Genomic DNA, 24,519 nt, shown 5'->3' with positions numbered 1-24,519 from the left:
CCTTGGTTCTTTTGCCACTCCTTTTTTTTTCCTGCTTTACCCTTTCCCTGTCCCCACTCCTACCTTAAAAAAAAGTTTCTGCGGGAGGTGGCGTTGGGGTGAGGGGGGACATCCTTTATGCTCTCATTTTCAGCATTTCAACATTCTAGGCTAGAGAGGACTGGCACAAGACCTGAAGTTTCTCATCTCCACCTCCATTTCTTCCATCTTCCATCTGTTCTCCCTTGCGTTCTTTCTCTGCGTCCCTATTTCCTTATTCAATCTACCTTTATTTCTTTGCCATCCCCCTTTCTAACTTCCCTCTACCCTCTTTGCATAAAGGAGCCAAAATAAAGGGAGAGAGCTGGAGAATGTTGTGATTTTGTGTGTAATATAATGCCCAGGTTATAGGGTATATGGATTGATGATTTATGAGTCATTTATTCATCAGGTATTGTTGAGTATCTAATTTGTACTACTCCTCAACTTCTTCAGGCCTGGGGAATCAGACCATTTTCTTAAAAATAGGCTGTACTAACTACTTTCTTCCAAGTGCCTCTACTTTCCTCTGGATTGCTGGAATGACAATCTGCAAAACCTGACCATCAGTTTCTAGTTCTTGAGGGAGAGGAGGACGCTCATTGGGTCCAAGCTGATTTGGTGCCTTTGAACTCTCAGACCATCAAGTAGTAATAACAAAAATTACACATTAATAAGAAAAACTGATATTTATTCAACATTTGCTGTATTTGCAGTATTATAAGAACTTTAAAATTATTAACATTTAAGCCTCATAGCCACCCCATAAAGAAAGGACTATTACCTATTTCTTACAGATGAGACAACACGGAAACAGGTAATTTAATTAATGTGCCCATTATCTCATAGCTAGTAAGTGTGTGTGTGGAGAGGGGCCTGAGATTGAAACTCAGAGGGTCTTACTGTAGGCCCCAGCTCTTAATTAATGTTAATATTTCTGTCATTCACTTATTCATCCATACACTCTGTGCTAGGCCTTTCAGATGGAGCAAAATTCATGGCAACCAAGATCCCTGGAGCTTGGATTTTTGGTGTAGAAGACAGAGAACTTCAATAACTTACTAGATAATTTCAGACGGTGGTGGATGACATAAAAGAGAACATTATGACATTCAGGCTGAGGCCTTGAAGAGTTAGGAGAGGGAATACAAATAGACGAAAAACATGAAATGATGATTATGTGTTTGATGATCGTGGGAATGTAAATCGAGACCACCCATACTGAGCTATCATTTTATACCTACTTGATTGGTCAAATACTTAAAAGTTTGAGAGTACTTTCATGCATTAGAAGCGGGAGTAAAAATTGATACAACCACTTTGGAAAACTGTTTGGCATTATATCCTAATTTGAACATTCGTTTACCTGTGATACAGCGGTTCAACTCACACCTAGGTATATGCTCATGAGAAACTTGCAAGTGTTCAACAGGAGACATGTATGTTGATATACATAGCAGTCTAGTCACAATAGTAACAACTTGAACATAACTTATACACCCATCACAAAAGGGGTGGGTGGATAGTGCAGTATAGCCACAAAGAAGAATATCATACAACAATGAAAGATGTATAAACTAAGTGATATATAATAATATGATTGGATGGGAGCAACATGATATTAAATGAAAAATTGTGGCCCGAAAGATTGTGTGTAGCATGATCACTTTTGTAACATTAAAAACTACTAGAATAATAAAATAACTAGTTAGGAATATGTAAGGATGCAATAATATAAAAAGGAAAGCAAAAGAATGATGAGTTGTGATGATGGTTATTTTAGGTGGGGAGAATCAGAGGGACCGTATGTTTAATTAGAGGTAAATTAATGTCAAGATCCCATGTACTTTAACTGTAGGGTCAGGTGTATAATAATAATGTAATAATCACATTATTAAAATTAACAAGTAAATAACTAAATATGGTAGGTATGCATGGACTAATGATGAGAGTATATGATAAACCACATATTAAGATTAACCCAATTTATGAGCTGTGGTTTAAAGTGGGAGGTAGGAAAGGAGAGAAACTTCAGCCAGAGGGAAATACTCTCAAGTGCATGTCTGAATAACAGGGGGGATATTGTTCATTCAACATTCCATAAACATTGATCGAATGTCTTACTGTGTAAATGTGTAGGTGCAATGTTGAATAACGCACAGTCCCTGCTTTCAGGGAAATCACAATCTAGTTAGAGAGGCAGATAAACAATTACAATGTAGACGTGCATGGGCTCACTTCTGGCGCACACTCCTTCCCCCACTCCCAGTGCTAGGGAGAATGGTGTGAACATGGTAAGAGTGTTGGTCCCTTAGATTGGCACATATGGTTGTAATTTACAAATCACATTCATTTTGAAATATTTCATTTGCTTGTTTAGGACGATTTTCTGAGATAGGGCAAAGATTGCTACTCCTGGTTGGTAGGTAGAGACTGCTACTCTCTTGAGCAGAGGCCTTTAAATGAAGCAAACCATCTCATGCAGAACACTGCCATCATCTGTCCTTCTGGCCCCTTTGCCCATTGTCCTTACTCAGGAGTCTGCTTTGTTCACCCACCTTGTAGGATTGGGCCTTGCCTCTGATTCTGGATTTATCCTTTGAATGTAGTGGTCAAGTTTAGCTATGTTATTGGAATCTTTGCCCTCTGCAGACTTAAGCACTCACAGATTGGAGAACATTTTCCTACCTGCCTTGCATTGATAGCATTGATGTATTCTGGAAGAGACAGGCCTTGCTAACTGCAGACAGCTATGCTCAGCACAACTCTTACCCCAGAATCCAGCCTCTATTGTGGATGGAAAAAATTTTATACAGATCCTTCAATAAATGACTGGCAAAAAAAAAAAAATAAGTCAAAGATGATGTTTATCATCTATGTGTCCAAAGCTGTTGTGACTGCTATTTGTCAAGGCATCTCTGGCCAATTAGCATTGATTGAATCTTCCTGCTGTGTTTTTATACCTCTGTTTCACATTTTGCCTTATGTGAGATGGTCAAGACAGATGATATCAAAGCAGGCAGGTTAGACCAGTGCTTCTCAAATTCATACTTTTCAAAACACAGATTCCTAACTTCTGTCCCTGAAGACTGTGATCCAGGAAGTCTGGTGCAAGACCCAAGAATTTCCACTTCTAACAACCTCCCAGAAACTGCTGATGCTACAGGACTGTGGACCATGCTTCCAGCAGCACAAGGTTAGATCATTACCTTTGAGCAGACTCAGGTGGTGAAATGAAATTGAATTTCCAAAATACAACTCACCAGAGCACCACCAGTCAGGCAGAGGGAGATGAAGCAATGCTAGAGTGACCAACCAGCCTAGTTTTAGCACTAAATTTCCTGCTTCCCAGGAAACACCTCAGTCCCAGGGAAATCAGAGGGTTGGTCAACCTATAAAGCTTACTAAGCCCGTTTACCAAGGCAGCTTTATTGTGTTTTGAGATGATTGGTGTTTGACTTAAAATTTAAACCCATGATGTATTTCAAAACAAGCCACTGAGCATACTGTGAAATCACATGTAACCACAGGTAATGGAGTACTGCTAGTTAGAGCATTCAAGTTTTCTAAAACTGTTTCCTCACAAGTTGTAGTAGATCAGGGATTCCCAGGTGCCGCTGAACATTGGACACACCTGAGAACTGTTTTTAAACTAAATGAATGTCATCTGTATCCTACCCTCAGAGATTGTGATTGAAGTGTTCTGGGGCATGACCTGGGCTTTGGTAATTATAAAGGATTCCCAGATTATTTTAATCTGCTGACAGATTTGGGAACCTTAAGGGTAGTCTCCAAATACTGTCTCCAATACCCCCCCACTCTGCACACGCGTGCCTCCTCTCACGTCCTGATGTGGGGTCTATTTCCCATTTATTTGGATCACAACTGGCTTTGTGACTTGCTTTGATCAATAAACTGCAGTGATAGAGATGTTTTAGGCCTTTTGAATCTGGATCTTCAGAGGACTTGGAAGCTTTTGTTTCTCCCTTTTGGAAGCCAGCCTCCATGTGAGAGGGCTGACTGTGGGAAATTCCCGTGCTGTGAGGAAAGTCAAGCTAGCCGGGAAGAAAGATACCATGTAGAGGAGCAGGGAGACATCAGGTAGGTGAGTGGAGCCTTCTTGGACCTTCTACCCTGCACATCTAAACAGCTGAATTGGCTGCATGACCCCCAGCTAGTACCCGGAGGAGCTTTATTGTGTAGATAAGACCCCTCTCATCGTATCTTAAACCCTTTAGCTGAGAGCAGTTTGTTACACAACAATGTAATAACTGAAATGCAAGTACACTCTTTATACATACTGTCAATAACAATTTACAGGTGGCATTTTGAAAGGCCCTGTATAAAAGAGGAATGATTATTTGAATTATTATCCTCTTTAGTCCAAAGCGCAAAGCAATATCAAACCCATAATGCTGCCAATTAGAAGGGAAGAACTGTTTCTTCCCATTGATAGTGATAATGAGCAAAGAGATTTCATTGTTGTCAACAAAGAAGCCTCAACAATGCCTTATCCTGGGTCCTCTGGAAAGCAGAGCCCAAGGCAATGACTAGGCAGCTATCGGTCTATTTGGGATGCACAATACCAGAATGTGAGAGTGAACAAGGCAAGGGGCATTGTGATTCAGTGGAATGTAATGCCATGTCTTACCACACTGGCTACCATTTTAACCATGAGCTGGGGTGAGACACATAATGTTGCTTTACAAATGTGCTTATTTGGCATTTGGGACTTCTCCAGAAGAGTCACAATGGCAGCTGCATGTTGAAGCAGTTCATGGGAGAAAAAAAAAGCAGGAGGGTTTTATTTTCCTTTCTTATTGATGACTTTTTACCCTATAGGAAGCTGACACTGCGCATTTCTGGTAGCATCATCTGGCTTCCCAGCGTTTGCTCAGAATCCAGGCACCATGCCTCACAATTTTTTTTTTGTTTTACCCAAGTCCAGAACTGGAGGGACACCTGTGTGTGAATGAGAGCCTGACCAAGAAAAACAGAAAGGTGCAAGAAGTTGAGCAAATCTGAGAAGATACATAAGGTTTTCTTATGGGTTATTTTTGTTGGAATGTTATTGGTTTTTACCGAAACAATCAATATGAGGTGTGCCTTCCTTTGAAATTCCTTTTGTAAACTATATTCTGAGGCTAAGAGTATCCATCAGTACAGATTCTCTTCTGCTTGTAGTTATATGCTGAGTAGCAATTCCAACGTAAATGCAGTATTCGTCTTAACCTGCCTTTTTGCCTCTAGTCTTCCTACCATACATAATTTTCTCCCTGGACATTTGCAAGAGCAGTTGCAGCAGCTCTGCTTTTTACCTTCTGCTCCAAGGATTTGGTTATTGGTTTACTGTTTTTGCCAAGTCAAGTCTTTTCTGGTATAAAATGGAATGTGAATGCTTTATAGCCTTGAGAAAGACATAAGACACCGATGAGATGTCACTTCCAAACATCCGTCCTTTCCGATGAGCCGTAAAACTCTTCTAGTCAGGTCTTCTCCCGCTCCTCTCTTTTTAACAGACAGAAAATTTCAGTGTGAACATTATTCCATCTTTATTTACATATGAGGCTGGGTGGTTCCTAAATGTCAATGGTTTTATATGATTGATATCATTATATATTGCAACATAGTTCCAATCTGATTGTAGAAGCCATTATGTTCGGTGTCTAATTTTTATGTAAAAATAGTTTGCACAGTTTTTGCAGCAATCTGCTGATGAGATATTTTCCATCTAATTGTTTCATGTATATAAGCATTGAGGATTGTCCAATTAAGACCTGGCAAGCAAAAAGAATTTTGTCTGTAATTCAATCTGTGAATACAATCTGGCCATTGCTTTTCCTGTGGACCAAGTAATCTCCTCTCCTCTTTAATAACTGAAATGACTGACTGTGGTGATATTCATCTATCAATTTTCCTTCTCTATTTGGGACACTGAGAAGTGGGCTTCCTCTAACTTTTATGGGGATATTCCTAAAGCAGGGAAAATTTCTTATGTTGTAGAGCTAGACACAAAAATTTGCAAAACATCTCATGCTTTTGTTCTTTCCTTGTGTTCAATATGTGAATGATCTGTGGAAAAACAAAGTCCTGTGTCTTGTAGCACAGTACTTTCTAGTGATAGTTATTAAGTCCACTTGATTCCAAAATGAAGGAGGCTTGACTGGCGGTTACGATCCCATAAGTTCCTGTTTTCTATGGGGGAGGATATTCTGTGTCCCCACATACAAGTGGTAGGTCTGTGGGCCTAATTGCTACTCTTTGAATGAAAGGTGTACTCTGTACATAGAGACAAAGAGATGTAGTCTTGTTTAGGACTGTTTATTTAATAAATGAAAGAAACCCAATTCAGACTAGTTCAAACACAAAAAGGAATTGGACGGCTCCTGTAACACAAGGGCCACAGGTAGAATTAGCTTTATCTAGAAATTTAAAAAATGATGCCAGAAGATCTCTCTCCTTTCCTTTCTCTTGATCTCTAATTTATTTCTACCCCTTGGCACTTTCTTTGTTCATGGTGATGGTTTTCAGGCACATTTTTCTCTTGTGACTCTGTGACAAACATGAATGGATCTAAGCTTTACCTTTGGGCATAGTTTTGTTTTAAGAAAAACCCTAGGTTTGCATTTAAATGAATATATTAATTAGCCTTTTTCAGATTTCAGGATAATCTGAGAGTGGAAGTATTCCCTAAGAGAAATTGAAGATCAAGATGTTTTACCAGAAAAAGGAAAAACGGTGTCAGGTTGGCAAAAATCGTGGTTGTCTACTAATGTGGGGGAAGGCATGAACTCTCAAGAGATCTCAGCTTTGAAAATTCACATGCCTAATTTTGTTAGCTGTCAGGAAATGGAGCCAAGTTTCAGGGGCAATGTCACATTAACTAAGCCCAGAGATGCTGATCTGCAAACCCAGTGACAATTTATTAGCTCCCAATGAGAAGGCGGTTCAGGCAACCTCAACTGTCATTGTTGGAAGAGTAGTATATTTTGTACCCTTAGGAGACTCAGTCGTAAGAGGTCTGCTATAAAAGGATGGCTCAGAACAAGAGGCGGTGATGTTATGGTAGGATCTGCCACAGGGACCAGATGACTGGGCTTTTCTGGGCTGGGGCAACATTGGCCCTGCCTGATATTTAGAGGGTCTCTGTGAATATCTTGGTGCTTTGGACTTTTCTCTTGGCTAGGATTTATCAAATTTTGCATGCCCTACCCCCACCCCACCCCCACCCCACCCCCACCCCAACCAAGTACATTAGAATCATCTGAGAGTTTGATGCAGTTCAGATTTCTGCTCTCACTCCAGACCTGCTGAATTGAAAGTAATGAAATACATCTTTATTTTCAACCAGCTCTCATGATTTTTGCTTCTGTTGTGTAAGACGTACTCTTCTAAGCTAATCAAACCCCTTTGTTCACACAACCTTTATTCCAACAGAGCATAAGTGATTAGATTTCTGCTTAATAAATTGTTAAGAAATTTGGCTTTGACTACCTGTTGTAGCTCTGAATTTAAGATGTTTTTAGATTCAATTTAATTATAAAAGTCTGACTAGAAAGTAATAAAAAATAACTATTGGTAGAAAATTTAGAAAGAATGGAAATTTTTAGGACTGAGTAAAACCATCTGTAATTTCACTACTATTTACTATCGTTTTCTTTAATGTTGTGTGGGTAGGTCCATACCTCATTTCTCCCACACAGGTATCTGTGTATATTGTATATATAATTTGGTTCCTGCTTTCTTAATTTTAATTTAAGAACATTGCCCCAAATTGTTAATCTTCACTTACATGATATTACTGGCTACTCTCAAAATTTCCAATCCTAGATTTAGACAGTGATTTATCCCCAGAGATGATATATATTATATGTAGCTCTTACAAAGGTAGAAGAAAAAAATGTATTTTACTTTAAATAAAGCAATTACAATCACGTATGTATTTTACTAATAAAAAACAATTTTGCCTTTTCAGGAGAAAGGCTTTTAGTTATATTCCTAATAGGGAAATATTATAACAAAATCATAGAGATCATGATCAGTGGTTATTTATCACGTGATTGGTATACACAAATCTTAGTTTGCTATGGCTTCTATAACAAAATACCACAGACTGAGCAACTTAAAAGAAGAGCAATTTATTGTCCTGGTTTTGGATTTTGGAAGCCTGAAATCAAGGTGTGGGCAGGGCCACGCTTCCTTTGAAGGCTGTAGGGTTCTGGCAGCAGCTTATTGGCTGTCCCTTCATAACTCAGTCTCTGTCTCTGTCACGTGGCAGCCTTTTCTCTGTCTGTCTCCTGATGACTGTATCCAAATTTCCTCGCCTTTTTAAGGACTCTAATCATAATGAATTAGATACAAGCTAATCCAGTTTGGCCTCTTCTTAACTAATAACATCTTCAAAGCCTCTATTTCCCAATAGGATCACATTCATAGGACCAGGGGTTAAGACTTGAACATATCTTTTTGGGGATGATATTCAATCTATAACAGTACACTTAACCTTCTGTTCTTGAAGTTAAAGTGGAAAAATCTAATTTTGTGTACTTTACACCAAGTACTCTAGCAAATAGATTTTCTACAATGAATTTACTTAGTCTCAAGGTTACAAGTAAATAGTTCTTGGAAGACAACTATTAAATAAAATTCTGAATATTATGTAAAAGATCTTCTTTTTAGAAAACAGACTTTAGCAGAAAATCAACTTACAGCTTTTAAGATCTCGAATATGGATTTTATGGCTATTGAAGTCATATCAGACACCATCTAGAATATGAATTTTATAGCTATTGAAGTCATATCAGACACCATTTATTTGTTACTGCAGGTCTGCTTAGTCTAATCTATACCCTAGGCCTCAGATTTGCAGCTAGAGTCAGCGTATGCCATTTCCATGGATGAAAAACCCACGCTGCTGTGATTGTCGGCACAAGTTCAGGGGGCCACACACACAGCCCCTGTGCCTGAGTGGACTGGACCATGGAGGTCTGTCTTTCCCTGTGCTGCCCAGAGGGGCCAGGTACCACGTTCTGCAAGTTCAGGGGTTTAAATGCTTCAATGACTGGGCTTTGACCAAAAAGAGGTGGAGGAGGAAGAGCCATCAGATACATTGCTTGCTTTTCTTCTTCCACATATAAAGACTGTTCCAAGAGTCCACAGTGCATACAGCCTATCTGTAGATAGTCTGAAAGACCGAGCAACCAGCGTTGTCCATGGTGAAGCTCCTGCCACTCCTGCTTCCTTTGGATTATAGCATCCCCCTTCCACCAAGTAGTAGACAGTCTTTTGCCTCTCATTTTTCTGATAATTGATAAACTAGTGAATTTCTGTCTCAGAAACACTTGTACCAGCATTTTCTTTTCCTGATTTTTATTAAATACTGCTGAAAGCTTAAAACATAAAGTTTTTACATGGGCAGGCACCGGGAATTGAAGGGAATTGAACCCGGGACCTCTGGCATGGCAGGCAAGCATTCTTGCCTGCTGAGCCACCATGGCCCGCCCAAAACATAGAGTTTTGATTATAAGGTTTCCAACACCTTTAAGCCATTTGGAGTTCATGATACTTTTTTTTCTTTCTAGTAAGATTCCGAAGCTAGCTGTATTTTCCTTGTCTCTAAATTCTTGTAGGTGTTTGACCTTGGACACTTTATATATCACCAGCAACGCTATTTCCAGGGTAGGTGAAAATCTCATATTGCAGAAGAGTTGTTCCGGAAGGCCACTTGCCTACCTTGGATTCCTCACCCTGCTTTTACAAAATGCCATTTGGCTATGGGCTACTCTCAGCATTAAGCATCACCCGGTGTCTTCATTTTCTAGCTGGTATGAGAAGCAACACACAATGGATTGGTTTAGCAACAGGAATTTGTTGGTTCAGAGGCTAGGAAGCTTGCTTCTTCCCAGGATTGGTAGCATTCTGGCTAGTAGGCTATCCCTGGGTTCCTTGGCTTTCCCATCACATGGTGATGTCCTCTTGTTTGTCTTCCAGATTCCACTAACTTCTAACTTCTCACTCCTCCTGTGGCTTTCTCTCTATATGGCCCCAGTAATAGGATTAGGACCCATCCTGATTCATTTGGCCACACTTTAACTGAAAATAACATCTTCAAAATGTCCTATTTACAATGGCTTCACACCCACAGGAATGATTTTAAGATTATGAGCATGTTTTTTTCTCAGGTACATGATTCAACCTACTGCATCCAACGTCTCCTCTTCGCCATCATGAGGGATGCCCATTTTGTCACAATAGTCATATCCTCATCCATTGATCTCAGGTAAAGGTCATAGGTGTAGCTAAAGGAGTGCAAATAGTAAGGCATGTCCCCGGGTGTTTGTGGATTTGCCACAAGGATACCAGTAAGAGAAATTTTTCTTACAATTTTGCCCCAAATTTGCACTTTAGATTTATTAAAAATTTAATTTGCAAATGAATTGTGTTTTTTCTTGGCAAATTCTGGGTAGATAGCTCAAACATTTACATTACATCCAGATGTTTTATTTTCACTGTATCACTACTAAATTTAGTAGAAAAGCAATCAACTTAGGCTCTTCTTCCTTAATATTGTACGATCTGCTCCCTTTTTCCTATATCCCTCTTGCTTTGCTGGTTTAGGTTATCATGATCTCAACCCTAGATTGAGCTATTGTCTCCTGACTGGTCTGCCTGCCAGTCTCACTAGCTTCCTATCTATGGGGCAAAATGCCAGCTCAACAGTCTTTCAAAATGGACAACTGGTCACATCACTCTTTTGCTTCAATCTTCCATATGTCCCCTCTGGTTTCGGATGAAGTCCTGACTCCCCAGCGTGGCATACAAGGCCAGCTCACTTCTACATCTACAGCTTTGTTTAATTGCTCAGCTGGTATGTTTTAGATGCTTCAGCCACACTTCATTTCTTAGTATTTTCCTAATAAGCCATACTTTTGTCTATGCTGTTTTTTACCTTCCTTACCTTCTTTCATGCCATTATCGTCTGTTATTCTTTCAAGAGCTAGGTCAAGCAGTTCTCCTCTCTTAGGCTGCTTCTTACTAAGGCCAGTTAACTATCAGAAAGGGCCTTTAATAGACAAGTGTCTGGTCATTGTAGCTGCAGGTTTAGGAATCTCATATTTTGCCAGGGCCCTCAATAATTATCAATATTCTCAGGATTAGTTGAAACTATTCAAATTCATAAAGACAAAGATGAAGCCCTACTGATAATTTTTCAATTTGATTTGTGAATTTTAACTATAAGAGTGTGGTGCTACAAATATATGCCGTGAAACTTGGATTCATTCCCACTTAGCTGGGCAAAATTGGGCAAATTACCAACCTTCTCTAAACTTCAGTGCATTTACATGTAAAATTCTGGAACTCATACTTTCTATTACTGAAGAGTGTGAAAAATTGATGTCCTTTTCTAGATTCTAGTCATTCACTTAGCACCTTCACAGTTTTTAACATGTGCATGTACCACCTGTCCTAAATAGTTTTCTTTAAATTAGTCAATTAAAAAACAAAACAAAACATTAGTTTTGTGCAAAGTAATGAATTTTGTGAATGTACTAGGGTTTGATGTACTAGCCATATGCATTCATATATGCATGTGTTTGTGTGTATTTCAAATACATATTTTATAAGTAAAGATGATTAGTTGCAAACAATAAAATTTGCTCTAGCTAATTTAAGCCAAAAGAATTTGATTTAAGGATATCAGATAGCTCTCAAAATTTCTGGAAGACCAGAAAATCAGTCTTGGGTATAAGCATATGGGAACAACATAGGTAGGGAGTAAACAGCCAAGAGAAATATCCCAGATATCTGAGACTATTTTAGCAGAAACACCATTGTTTCATGACAGCTGCCCAGAAAGACCTTCATCACATCACTTGTGTTAGAAAATCTGAACTCCCAATCTCAGTTTCCATATCACATTGCTCATTTCCAAGGTGAAATTTTGTGACGATATGTCTGTTTGAAAAACTTTAGGTTGCATACTTGCACCAAAGCTACAGGGGATTCTGGGGAATGTTTTTTGAGTTTTACCAACTCTGTAGTAAAGGGAAGCTTAAACAAAGGTTTAAAAAATGGGGGTTAAGTCAATATATACAATTCTGCCACACATATATATTTCTAAAACATGTTCGTTGGTATATCACCTAAAATCTTCTTACATATGCAAAGTGGTACATATATCACACTTTGAAAAGAAATGAGTAAATGTGTATGTGGGTAGTTGGTATATAAAGCTCATGATAGGTGGTGATATTGATATAATTAATATTCTTCACTTTAAATTACAGCATCTTCTCTGGGTAGCGTCAGAGGGTCATTTCCAAATTTCCCTTCTTATATTTGTAATTGTAAATGATGTTATGGGGAGGTAGAATGGCATGGTGGTGAAGAGCTCAGAGTTTGGAGCCAGACTTGTGTGGTTCCAACCCAGGATTTGCCATTGACTGGCTGCTTAAACTTGGAAATTTTACTTAACTTCTCTGTGCCTCAGTTGACTCGACTATACTATGACGGTAACAGTCCCCCTCTCCTAAGGTTGCTGTGAAGAGTTAATATTTGTAAAGCCTTTAAAACAGTGCTTAAAATAAATGCTATATAAATGTTTGATATTAAAATCATAAACTAATAATGTTTATTTTCAAATAATATTGGTAGCAGTTTTTATTTCCTATCCACCACAGTTTACGCAGATAATGCATGGTTACCAGTGTATTCACAGTGATTTTCTCCGGCCATTCATGAATAGGAGGCAACTTTTATTTATATGGTTTGGCCCTCATAGATGTTGTATTTTTAAATATAAAATCCAAAACTGTTGTAGAAACGTCTCTACTCTCTTAGCCAATGTTTTCTTTCTGCTTTTTTGTTTTGTGCCCTCGGATGACATGGTCTCAATGGAATAGCTCTACCAGTTTTTACCCCAGGGATTTAACCTTTATCGTACAGTGTGCTTTGTGCTTCAGACCCAAGGATAAAACATGGAAATGTCTTTAACTGGCTTGATTGCATCGTCCATTGCTCATTTTCAAAATTTCTTTGCCTTGGAGTGAATTCTCACATGGCTATTGTTCTAGTTTGCTAGCTGCCGGAAAGCAAAATACCAGAAACAGAATGGCATTTAAAGAGGGGAATTTAATAAGTTGCTAGTTTACAGTTCTAAGGCCGAGAAAATGTCCCAATTAAAACAAGTCTATAGAAATGTACAGTCAAAGGCATCCAGGGAACGATACCTTGGTTCAAGAAGGCTGATGAAGTTCAGGGTTTCTCTTTCAAGCAGAAAGGCACATGGTAAACACAGAGTTTCTCTCTCATCTGGAAAGGCACATGGTGAACATGGTCAGGATTCCTTTCTCATCTAGAAGGGCACGTGGTGAACATGGCGTCATCTGCTCCCCAGGAGGCATTTTCCCTCTTCATCTCCAAAGGTCGTTGGTGGACTCTGCTTCTCGTGGCTATGTCATTCTGCTCTGCTCTCTCTGAATCTCCCATTCTCCAAAATGTTTCCTCTTTTATAGGACTCCAATAAACCAATCAAATGGGTGGAGACATGTCGTCACCTAATCCAGTTTAACAACCACTCTTGACTAAATCACATCATCCAGGGAGATGATCTGATTACAGTTTCAAACATACAGTATTGAATAGGGATTATTCTACCTTTATGAAATGGGATTTTGATTAAAACATGGCTTTTCTAGGGGGCATACTTCCTTTCAAGCCAGCACAGCTATCCTATCATAAATTCACTTTATCCCTCCGAATCTGTATGCCAGACTTTTTTCTGATTCAATTGGCATAGACTTCATTGATGTCTCCTTGTTACTATGAATCACTATTATTGCTATTATACCTTACTGTTACAATACCCTTTTTAGAATCTGATTCAGTGTGCATTTGAAAGAGCCTTACCATTCAGAGTTCCTTAGACCTGAATAACCCAACATCTAAAGTTTCTTCCTACTCTGCCTACCCCATTCTCCAACCCCACTGTCTCTGCTGTAAACCGTGGCATCTGATGAACATCACATTTAAGATTCTTTACTACTTCTGGTCCTTAAGACTCCTTGAGAGGCAGTGCTAAGCTCAGTCAATGATATATTGCCATTGTTTAGCAGTGTCTGACACACAGATGTTCAGTAGCTATTAAACTGAATGCTGCATCCAGATTCAGCCTAAAGCAGTATTAAGTGTTCACCTCAAGTAATGGCAGATAGCTTAAGCAAATATCACTTGTTGAAGCAAATAATTAAAAATCGATAAACAAAATATACTTCCCTCATTTTGTGCCCTATGACTGGGTTTCATTTGAATATATTCTAGTTGCAAGTGAATATTGCTTTTCTTTCAAATTTCTCAGCATGGACTTCTCATGTTAGTATCTTTACCTTTCAGTATTTTGCCTGAGACTTATTGATGCTCCTTGTCAATATTAATTGCTATTATTGCTATTATACCCTTGTTAGGATACCCTTTTTAGAACCTGATTCAGTGTGGACTTGAAAGAGCCTTATATTCAGAGTTCTTTAGACCTAAATAATCCAATATCTAAAGTTTCTTCCTACCTCATTTTCCATCCTACCATCTCTGCCGTAAACACATGGCTTCCACTCACTGCCCCAGTTGCATCTACTGATGACAGTTTGCTTCCTCATTTTCTTCTTATTTCATCATCGATTTTTGTTTTCTATGGGGGGATCTAGGAAAGGAATTTTAAACCTAACAGCCAAACTAGGTAAAATTCATTCTGTACTTCTTTGTTGATGGGATCTGCCTTAAGAGTAGGTGTACACCACTGAAATATCTCTTTCCACGTTATCTACAATTTCAACAATAGAATTAATCTCTTATAACCGTTAAAGGCTGTGGGTTGTCTGTGTATGTATTATGTGGAGTGTGTATATATAAGTGTTTGTATGTGTGTGTGGTGAGAGAGGGTAAAGCAAGAGAGAGGATCTCTAAGGCACTATATTAAAAGGAAAACCAAGGAGGCAGATACCATGGATTGTCCCTTTTAAAAAAAATATATAAATAAGTGCAGTTGTAGTAGAATGGAAAACACCAAGAAGACCACCTGAAAGGACAGATGGATCAGTACCAGAAGTAGGCCTGGCTAATTTCAAATTTGTTGAAGACCAGGCTTTGTGGAATTTTAAAGAAGAATGTAAGGAGCAATGACACTGACCCATGTTTTAAGCACCTTACCACACTGCTCCAGCCCGGTATAGAGGAGCAAGCTCCCTATGAAATATTATCTATGTGAAAGAGGTCGGTTCTGTATAGAGGAAATTGGCTCAGAATTATTTTCAATTATCCAGAGTGATTAACATTCCCCAGAAGGAGCTTGACGACACTGTCAAAATTAAAAATAACTTAGTGACAATTTTACAATGGAAAAAAAAATCAGTCACTTTTAAACTTTCTTCAGAAGAGTCAGGCTCTGTGAAAATTAAAAGTGACCCAATGAGGTTGCTAAACTTTGCAAATTCCACTTTCATTTAGAAAAAGAAATTGGAGTTTTTGAAATGTATTCCTTGCAAAAGTTACTGATGTACATTCCATTGGAGCACAAGATACAAGACAACAAGTTTATTCTCTCTTTCCCTCCTTACATCCTTCCTCCTCTCTTGTCCATATTATATCCTCAGCAATCAGCACGTCGCCTAGTACACAGTTAATGCATAGGAAATATATAGTAAATGAGTGACTGTTGAATGTATCTGTTGTGATGCTCAGTTTAATTGCCGAGCGCAGTTTTGAGATTGTAAGAACTGGTATACATTTCATGGTCGTACATTTCAGAGATTTAAAAATTCTAACTGGCTGTGGTAACTCATGAATTTCTTAATGGTGTCATTGGGTAACTTGCCTGAAGCCAGGAAGAACAGCATAGAGAGTTAGCATAATATGACTTGCCAAAGTAAATCATTCATGAGGAATTTCTAAAATTTACATTTCTGTATACAACTTTGGAAGGAGTTCTACAGGTTAAGTGAGGCTAATAATTTGCCTCCTAATTTTCCAGTTCCTCTTTGATCTGCTGACTCACAAATTTCATTTCTCATTGAAAGTTTACTGAAAAATGTGCTGCCAAGTAGAGTGCAGGGCTAAGTTCACCTATTTACTTGGCAGCATGAAGCTGGGAATAAGAATTGGGTCACTTAGGCACAGATCTGTATTTCTCTGTGTGGTATATTGTAAAAATATCCACAATTCTTTCCCTCTTTTTCATACATTGACAATGTGACATTGTAAATCCAAAAGTCTATGTCCTAACCTCTTGAATGTGGTGTCATGTGGCTTGCTTTAGCTAATGGGACATTAGTAGACATGACTCTAGCACAGGCTTGAAAAATGCTTGCATGTTAGAGCAAGTCTTCTGCTGCTCTGAGACTCATAGCACTTCCTCTACGGAAGGTAGCCTAGACTAGCATACTGGATGATATAAAGATATGTGGCTTCGCTAACAGCCAGAGGAGCCTCTAGCTTCCCACAGAAGAAACTCTTAGCTTCTCAATCACAGTTACATGATTGAGCCAGTGTAAGAGCTGCAGAAGAAACACCAGGCTTTGCCCAGCTGAAATTGTGGGCTAAATAAACAGTAGTTTAAAACCACTAATTTGGAGTGGTTTGTTATGCAGCAGTAGCTATCTAATACACGGTGTCACTGCTGTGCATGAATTCTGCCCTTCCGTGTGTTCCTCCTCTATCGTTCTAGAAATTCCAAATGGATTCTGTAGATGTTCTCTGAGGTATAGTACTCTCAGCCACATGCTTCACCCTGCATTCCTTCTCCTAGTTTCAGGATCCTGTGCTGCTAATGTCTCTGGTAGATGTCAACGTCAAAAGGGTTAGCTCTGCAGCTGCTCCTGTGGGAGACACCAGCCTTCCTGGTATTTACCAGAGATGCCCACACTGAAATGTGTGATTCAACTCATGCTAGGACCTCTACTGTGCCATAAATGAGAGGGATCTTATGTGAAGGGAATGGGAAGAGAGAGAATGAAAGTAGAATAGATGTGATTTGAGAGCTGGAAGAATCTTAGATATCATCTATTCCAACTCCTCATTTTACAAAAGAGATTCTTGCATTGCTAGCCCAAGATTCCATGATATGAAAGCCAGTTTTGGGGCTAGAACAGAACTCTCTTCTCACCAAATCTAGGGCTTATTTCCATTTGACTGTAATCACTTTCATTTTCCTGTACCACTTAAGATTTCACTTTTTTTAAAAAAATTTATAAATAGTGGGAAATAAAGAGTCTGGATTATGATAAATTACCCCTAGAAAGTAAGTTGGATGCAGTGGTAGAAAAATGCCATTTTCCCTTATAATCTGTATCGTTCTATTTAAGTGATAACTTCATCTGAGATGTGATTTGGAGGTGGAGCTGCTGCTTGGCCTTGCCCTACGATGTCTGGAGACCTCACTGTCTTTTACTTTCAGGCATCAAGGTTTGCAAGGCGATTGGAATGTTGCCCTCAAATGGAAACTTACACATCTGCCCTTGGAGGTCTGCTGTGGCATAAACACTGACTGCATGGTTGGACACATTTGCTTATGTAAGGAATCCCAGACCCACCCCACCATACTGAGACTGCATGTGGAAGTGTGGCTCAGTGTGGCTGAAGCAGGCCTGGAGTGCAGATAAGTCTGGTTGGCACAGGGGATCCTATATTATGGGATTCTCAAGTTACTGCAAAGACATTGGGGCATAGAGGATATGAGGTTCTAGCAAAACTGGGGTGCTCATGTACCAGAATTAAAGGGAAAGGGAAGGCCCTCGGGTCCTGGGGGGTGTGTAGATCTTCTCTTCTGTTCTTCCTATTCCTGTCAGGTAGCAGGTAGCCCTTTGAAACATTCTTTTTCTTTCTTCTTGCCCTAGGTATGTGTCCTGATTTAAAACTGTTACGTAGCCTAGAAAAGCCATTCTTTTTAAATCTAATCTTGTGGGTGCAGACTTATTGATTAGGCTGTTTCCTTGGAAATGTTACCCACCCAATTGTGGGTGGGACTTTTTGATTACATTATTTCTGTGCAGATGAGGCCACGCTCATTCAAGGTGGGTCTTAATTATTTTACTGGGGTCCTTAAAAGCTCAGAGAGAGAGCAGAGGGATGGAACCAAGTGACAGATGTTTGGAGATCCCTGGAGACAGACAGAAACTCAGAGAAGAGGTCACTGGAACCAGAAGCTGAAAGCAATGAAATTCAGGAACGGTCAGCAGACATCTCCATGTATCTTCCCATGTGGCAGAGACACCTCAGACAGGCATTGACCTTTCTTGAGTGAAGGTATCCTCTTGTTGATGCCTTAATTTGGACATTCTTGTGGGCTTAGAACTATAAATTTGAAACCTAATAAATCCCTTTGTAAAAACCAATCCATTTCTGGTATATTGCATTCCAGCAGCAGCATTAGCAGACCAAAAGAATATGAAAACTGTAGCTGGCTTTCATTTGCAATGCTTGGGACCAGGACGGAAGGGAGCAGAGAAGGAGGGAACCGGAGTTACCTGAGAGAGGAGTACAGATTGTATTTTGCAAAAGACCCCATGTCTGCACAGTGACGGATGTTTAAGGCAGTCACTTCTAGGCATTACTGAGACAGAGCTGTCAGAGATAAAGCAGGTTTATGAAAACTGGAGAACATTTCTCTGCTTAAACTAGTGGGAGGCCTCGTTGTGGTAGAAGATCAGAGAAAGGCGATGGTAAAGGCTACCTCCCCTGCTTCTCAACTTAAATGTGCAATTGGAAACAGAGTGGTAGAGGCTTTAATTAGACAAAAGTAGTTGTGCTAGTATATTCTAAAAAATATTTCCAAGCTTTTCTTTCTAAGCATCATTTTTAATCTTCGCTTTTGGTTTAAACAATGCTGCTTTAAAGAAAGAAAATGCATATTATTTTAGCAAAATGATCAGTATAGTAATTTCTGAGGGGCCTCTCCGTTGTGTATAAGTAATACAGAAAAACTAAGGCAGTCTAGACATAACATTCCAATGACAAGCTTCTTATGGGTATTAAAAAGTGATTGAAAGGGGTTTAAGAAAAATAATGAAAAACGCCTTAAGAGTGTTGCTTTGAATTAGGACACCCAAATTGAGAATCATAGCAATGCTTTTAGGTAAATTAGAATATGTAACACATATGATACACAAAATCATGAGCTTGGCGGTGTATTTAGAATGGGGTGCTGACTCATCCCTGAACTGTTAACACAAAAAAATAGTGGAGTCTTTTTTTGTAGTTGATTTCCTTTCTGTACACATTCATTCATGTGTTCAATAATTACTTCAGTGCCTATTTTGTGTCGTTATTGAGCTAGACACCAGGAATCTAAGAATAGAGCATACCATGCAGAATCTTTTCCCCATTCCCTGAGCCCTGATAATAACAAATGATGGATGAGGCAGAGTGTGTGCAGAATTCTCTAAAAAATGAATGGAAGGAGATTTATTCCTCTGCAAGTGGGATGTCATAGAGGAGAAGATAATTTGTGTTGAGATTGATAGGATGTGTAGAAGTTTTCAAGACAGATGGAAGTGGAGATGGTCATTCCTCCTATACGGGAATAGTCTGAAGAACACCTGGAAGCTCGGAGGAGTATTTGGATAGTAGTTTGTTTTCTCTTGTGGCTGAAGCATCGGTGGGTAGTGGAAGCGAATGGTGGCAGGAGGCGAGGCGGAAAACATGGATTTGAGCCATGTTGCCAAGGGTTTGGGACTGCAAATCAGTAACCTGGGCTTGATACATCATGTCTTTTTACTTATGGCAGTAGAGGGCTGTTTACTGGAATTATTAGTAAGAAGAGAGTGTTTTTTAGTGTGTGTGTCTATCAACCTTATGACACTATGTAAGAAAATCAGTTGGAAGTTCACCTTATAGCATGAAGAACTGGATTAGGACTTGATTTTTATAGCCCAAGTATATCCACCCTTCCCTCCACCCCATACTTACCATACTTGGCGAGCCTCAAGTATGCCCAAACCCCTAACAGCCTATGCAAAAACCTTTGCAGAGGCATCTGCTTGCCAAGTTTTGTCTGAGTGAATCAAGGACACTTTCCACTAAGAATTCGTTAAGCTTATTTACACTTCATCGATGGAAGGAAAAAGTATGTAAGGATTTTTTTCAATTCAGACAATCTAGCAGTATATTAATGTAGTCTAATAAAACCTTAGAATCCAAAATCAGTCATTGAAAAATATAAACAAGCAAGCAGTGACTGTAACAAGCACTGTTAGCCATGATAAAATACAAACCAGTTATTCCTCTAGTGAGATAGAAAATATAAGCAGGATCAGGTTAAGCCCTTTCTTAATTAAGTGGCACAGAAAAGTGGAAGAGCATGAGTTTTTGGTGTAGGACAGCTGTTGGCTCAAATGCTACCCCTTCTCCTTTCTAGCTCTGTGAACTTCAATGAGTTGTTCACTCTCTCCAAGTCTCAGCTACCTCCATTATAAAATATGGGTAATGGGGTAATAATAAAGGATACATAGAGTCCTTCAGGAATTAGTTATTCTTTTTAAGAAATGCAGTCTATAATGTCTAGAACATGGACAGAAGGCAGGCAGGCTGGCTAGCTAGGAGGGAGGGAGGTAAGGAGTTAAAGATCATCTATTGCAGCAGTTCCCGGGTGTTTCTTGCCATAATCATGAAGTTTAAGAGGACTATCAACAGCTGATAGGCATTTAATAACAACAACAACAACAATAAACAGACAAAAAAACCCCAGAGAGAATGAGAGGGAGAGGAAGAGGGGAGAAGGGAAGGAGGGAGGAGTAGAAGGAGGGAGGAAGAAAGGGAAGGAAGAGGAGGTCAAGGAGGAGGAGAAAGAGAGAGAGAAAAAAATATAAGAAATTCATATATAACTTGATTGCCCTAATCCCTTCTCTCTCCTCTATGTTACATGCCTGCATTTCTGCAGACTCCTTCCTTTCTTTCCCGAACTTTAAGTTAGAATTTTCTTAGAGGGAAGGAACTCCAGCTGGTGCACGTTCATCTGCTATTACATGGAAATGGGTAAGAAGTGGTGGTGTGTCTGCCTCTGGGAGCTAGCACTGCTGAAATGACGGACAAAAAAATGATCCATTTGCTGGTCTCTCCTTCAGTCGCTCCCTCCCAGGGTCAGAACCCCAGGAAGAACATTCTATTGAATGATAAAGCAGTCTTCTCAAGGTCATTCAGTGAACTAGCAGCACAACTTCTCACACATTCCATTTCTGATTTTGTTCAGTGGTGCTCCGGCTTCACAAATTATTCTTCTGCTTATAACCAGTATGGAGACGGCAGCTGAATGTACGAAGCTTGAGGGAGCCACTTTCAAGAAACAAGAGGTGGTGTGTAGAGATCCTTAAACAGAGAAGAAGAAAGAAGAGGATGTCAATAATATATACAGAGGCATAACAAGTGGAGGGGAGCAGAGTTTGCCACAGTATAGATAAAGGGGGTACATTTTGTCAGCAGAGGATTTCAGACAAAATACCAACTAAAATTTGGCTGCTTTTCTGTTATCACCATATGTTAGCAATTCTAAACAACATCTGTGAAAAAAATCCTCCTTTCTCCTTGGGCAGACAACTCCACTCCCCTCACAGCTATCGCTGAGACTTTGACCAAAAAGGTCAGACTCTTCCTTAACCAGTCTGGTCTTTTGTTGATTTGCCGGCATAACCCTAATTAGAAAAGGTTATGGTGGGTTCTGTGACCTCTGTTGGTTCATGAACACATTATTAGAGAAAGTTACCTTTTAACTATTTCTCCTTGGAAAAACCAACCACCAAGAGGAGCTTGGGTGAGCAGAAAAAGCACAAGGTTTGCAGTCCAGCTGACCTGCTTCAAATGTCTCTCACAACAGCTGTTTGGCTATGCACAAGATTTTCAGCTCCTCTAAGTCTCAATTCATCTATCTGTAAAATAAGAATAAGCTGACATTGTAAGAATTTGAAGAGATGATGCATGTAAATAAAGATATTTGCTTCACAGCAGATACTCAATAAATATCAGTAATTATTTGTCATACATTACCCAGAGGCCCTGGAATTTCCCGTAAGCCACCCCAAATTTCTAAGCAGTCATTTTCATCCTTCACCTGTTTTGAACCCACAATCACCGTCATTGAAGCTGGCATGCTGAATTGTTCCAACCCTGCTCTTTTCCTTGTCAGAGCTCAGATTTCATTTGGGTCTCAGACTCCAGGATTATGGTTCCGTTTTCTGCAGGGCTTCCCAGACATTTTTGAAATCGACTTTACCGAGGACTGATTTTACACAACAAAATGTTTTCCTTTTAAGTGTACGGTTAATCAGTTTTGACAAATGTTTACACCCATGTACAAAGAGAAAGAATAGTTCCATTCCCCCAGAAATTTTCTCATGCCCCTTCTCAGTTGCTTTTGTAGATTCCTTGGGATTTTCTATATACACAATCACGCCATCTATGAATAAAATAAAGTTTTACTTCTTTCTTTCCAATCCATATATATAACAGTCTTGTCCAATCTAGAGACAGCTATCACAGTGGTTTAAACACAGAGAGTTTAATATAGAGAATTATTAAATTAAAAGAAAGGTATTCTAGGACTGAGGGAGAGTAGACAAGGGAGAGGAAACTTAGAAGTACCGCTTCCCAAAGCTAGGGGGTTCATATCTCACTAGAGAAGATGATTTCAGTTTATAGAATGATAAATAGCTTCTCCTGGTTTGCCTGAGCCAAGGCTGGTCTATAGCCGCTGAACAAGCAGGAAACAACCCTTTCGGGACCTGGAAAATCTGAGACTGTTGAGAAAGTGTGCAGAGGGAGTTAGGCGCTGCTATAATATACCCAAAGTGTATAGTGTCACATGGGGAGGGCTACAGCAAGGTGATCATAACCACTGGTCATTTAAAAAAATGTGTACATTGTACATTTGATAGTATTTTACGAAGGAATTTTGTAATCGAATTCATGAGAGCTATTAATCTGTAAAATTTTATTTTCTTATAATGACATTGTCTGGTTTTGCTCTCGAAGTAATCCTCATCACATATAAAATGATTTGGGAAGTTTTTCTTTTCCTCTATTTTCTGATATAATTCTTGTAAGATCTTCTATACATGTTTGATAGAATTTAACAGAGAAGGCTTTTGGACTTGGAGATATCTGTATGGGAAAGTCTATAATTACACATTCATTTCCTTAATAGGTACAGGGCTGTTAAGATTTTATGTTTCTCTTTGTCAGTCTTTAAATTTTCCCATTTTATGTGTTTTGACAAACATTAGTTTAAAATATTTATAACATTGTTCTGTGGTTATGTTTTCTTTTATTCCTGTCCAACTTGGAGCTTATCTTTTTGAAGAACCAACTTTTGATTTTATTTATTTGTTTGTTTTCTATTTAATTGATTATTTTTTTAATGTCAATTGGTATTCATAAACACTCCCCTTCTGCTCTTTCCCGGTCTGCCCCTTCCCTGCTAACCTCTATCTACATTCTGTCTCTGTGAATTTGCCATGTTTAGTCAACTCTCATTATCACACAATTTTTGCTCCTATGTGTATTACTTCTTTCTTTTTTTTTTTTTTAACTTTTTTATTATATAGTATAACATATATACAAAGCAAAGAAATGAAAAAGCAATAGTTTTCAAAGCACTGTTCAACAAGTAGTTAGAGGACAGATCCCAGAGTTTGTCATGGGCTGCCATATGATCCTCTGAAATTTTTCCTTCTAGCTGCTCCAGAATACAGGTGGCTAGAAGGTTTAATTTTTTTTTATCATAACAATTGAATTTTCTTTCTGTTTTTTTTTTGTGAAAAATTACATGTATACAAAAAGCAATAAATTTCAAAGCACAGCACAATTAGTTGTAGAACATACTTCAGAGTTTGACTGGGTTACAATTCTAGTAAGTTTTTACTTCTAACTGCTCTAAGATACTGGAGACAAAAAGAGATATAAATTTAACAATTCAGCATTCATATTCATTTGTTAATTCTATCTTATACTTTGATTTTTCCAACCCTCTCTTTAGGGTGTTTGGGCTATGGCTATTCTAACTTTTTCATATTGGAAGGTTCTGTCACTAATATAGGGTAGAGAGATGGAACTATCTGATGTTCTGGAGAGACTGGGCCCTCTAGGTTTCAGGACTTGTCTGGTCCAGGAACCAATCTGGAGGTTGTAGGTTTCTGGAAAGTTACTCTAGTGCATGGAACCCTTGTGGAATCTTGTATATTGTTCTAGGTGTTCTTTAGGATTGGCTAGAATGGTCCTGGTTGGAATTTGACAGGTTATGATAGGTAGCGGTGTCTAACTGAAGCTTGCGTAAGAGAAATCTCCAGAATAGCCTCTTGACTTTCTTTGAACTGTCTCTGCCACTGATACTTTATTAGCTATACTTCTTTTATCCCTTTTGGTTGGGGTAGAATTGTTGATCCCATGGTGCCAGGGCTGGATTCATCCCTGGGAGTCATCTTCCATGTTGCCAGGGAGACTTTCACCCATGGATGTCATGTCCCAGAT

At 39.0% G+C, this 24,519-nt stretch overlaps 1 long non-coding RNA gene across 2 annotated transcripts in view; it reads left to right on the top strand.

The window, feature by feature from the left end:
- LOC143665287 (uncharacterized) overlaps positions 1–17,565 on the top strand; it is a 313,239-nt gene extending 295,674 nt beyond the window's left edge. The window contains exon 6 of one of the 2 annotated variants that reach the window (XR_013166837.1): positions 17,462–17,565. This is a non-coding gene — a long non-coding RNA (uncharacterized LOC143665287). Of the gene's footprint in view, positions 1–3,083; positions 3,206–17,461 lie in introns of those variants that run through there. The other variant, XR_013166836.1, reaches the window with a different exon arrangement.
- Positions 17,566–24,519: the final 6,954 nt, after the last annotated feature.

This window comes from Tamandua tetradactyla, chromosome 21, assembly GCF_023851605.1.
Source record: "Tamandua tetradactyla isolate mTamTet1 chromosome 21, mTamTet1.pri, whole genome shotgun sequence".
NCBI lineage: Eukaryota > Metazoa > Chordata > Mammalia > Pilosa > Myrmecophagidae > Tamandua > Tamandua tetradactyla.
The sequence above is the reverse complement of the archived record's forward strand: the minus strand, read 5'-3'. Positions and strand labels throughout refer to the sequence as shown.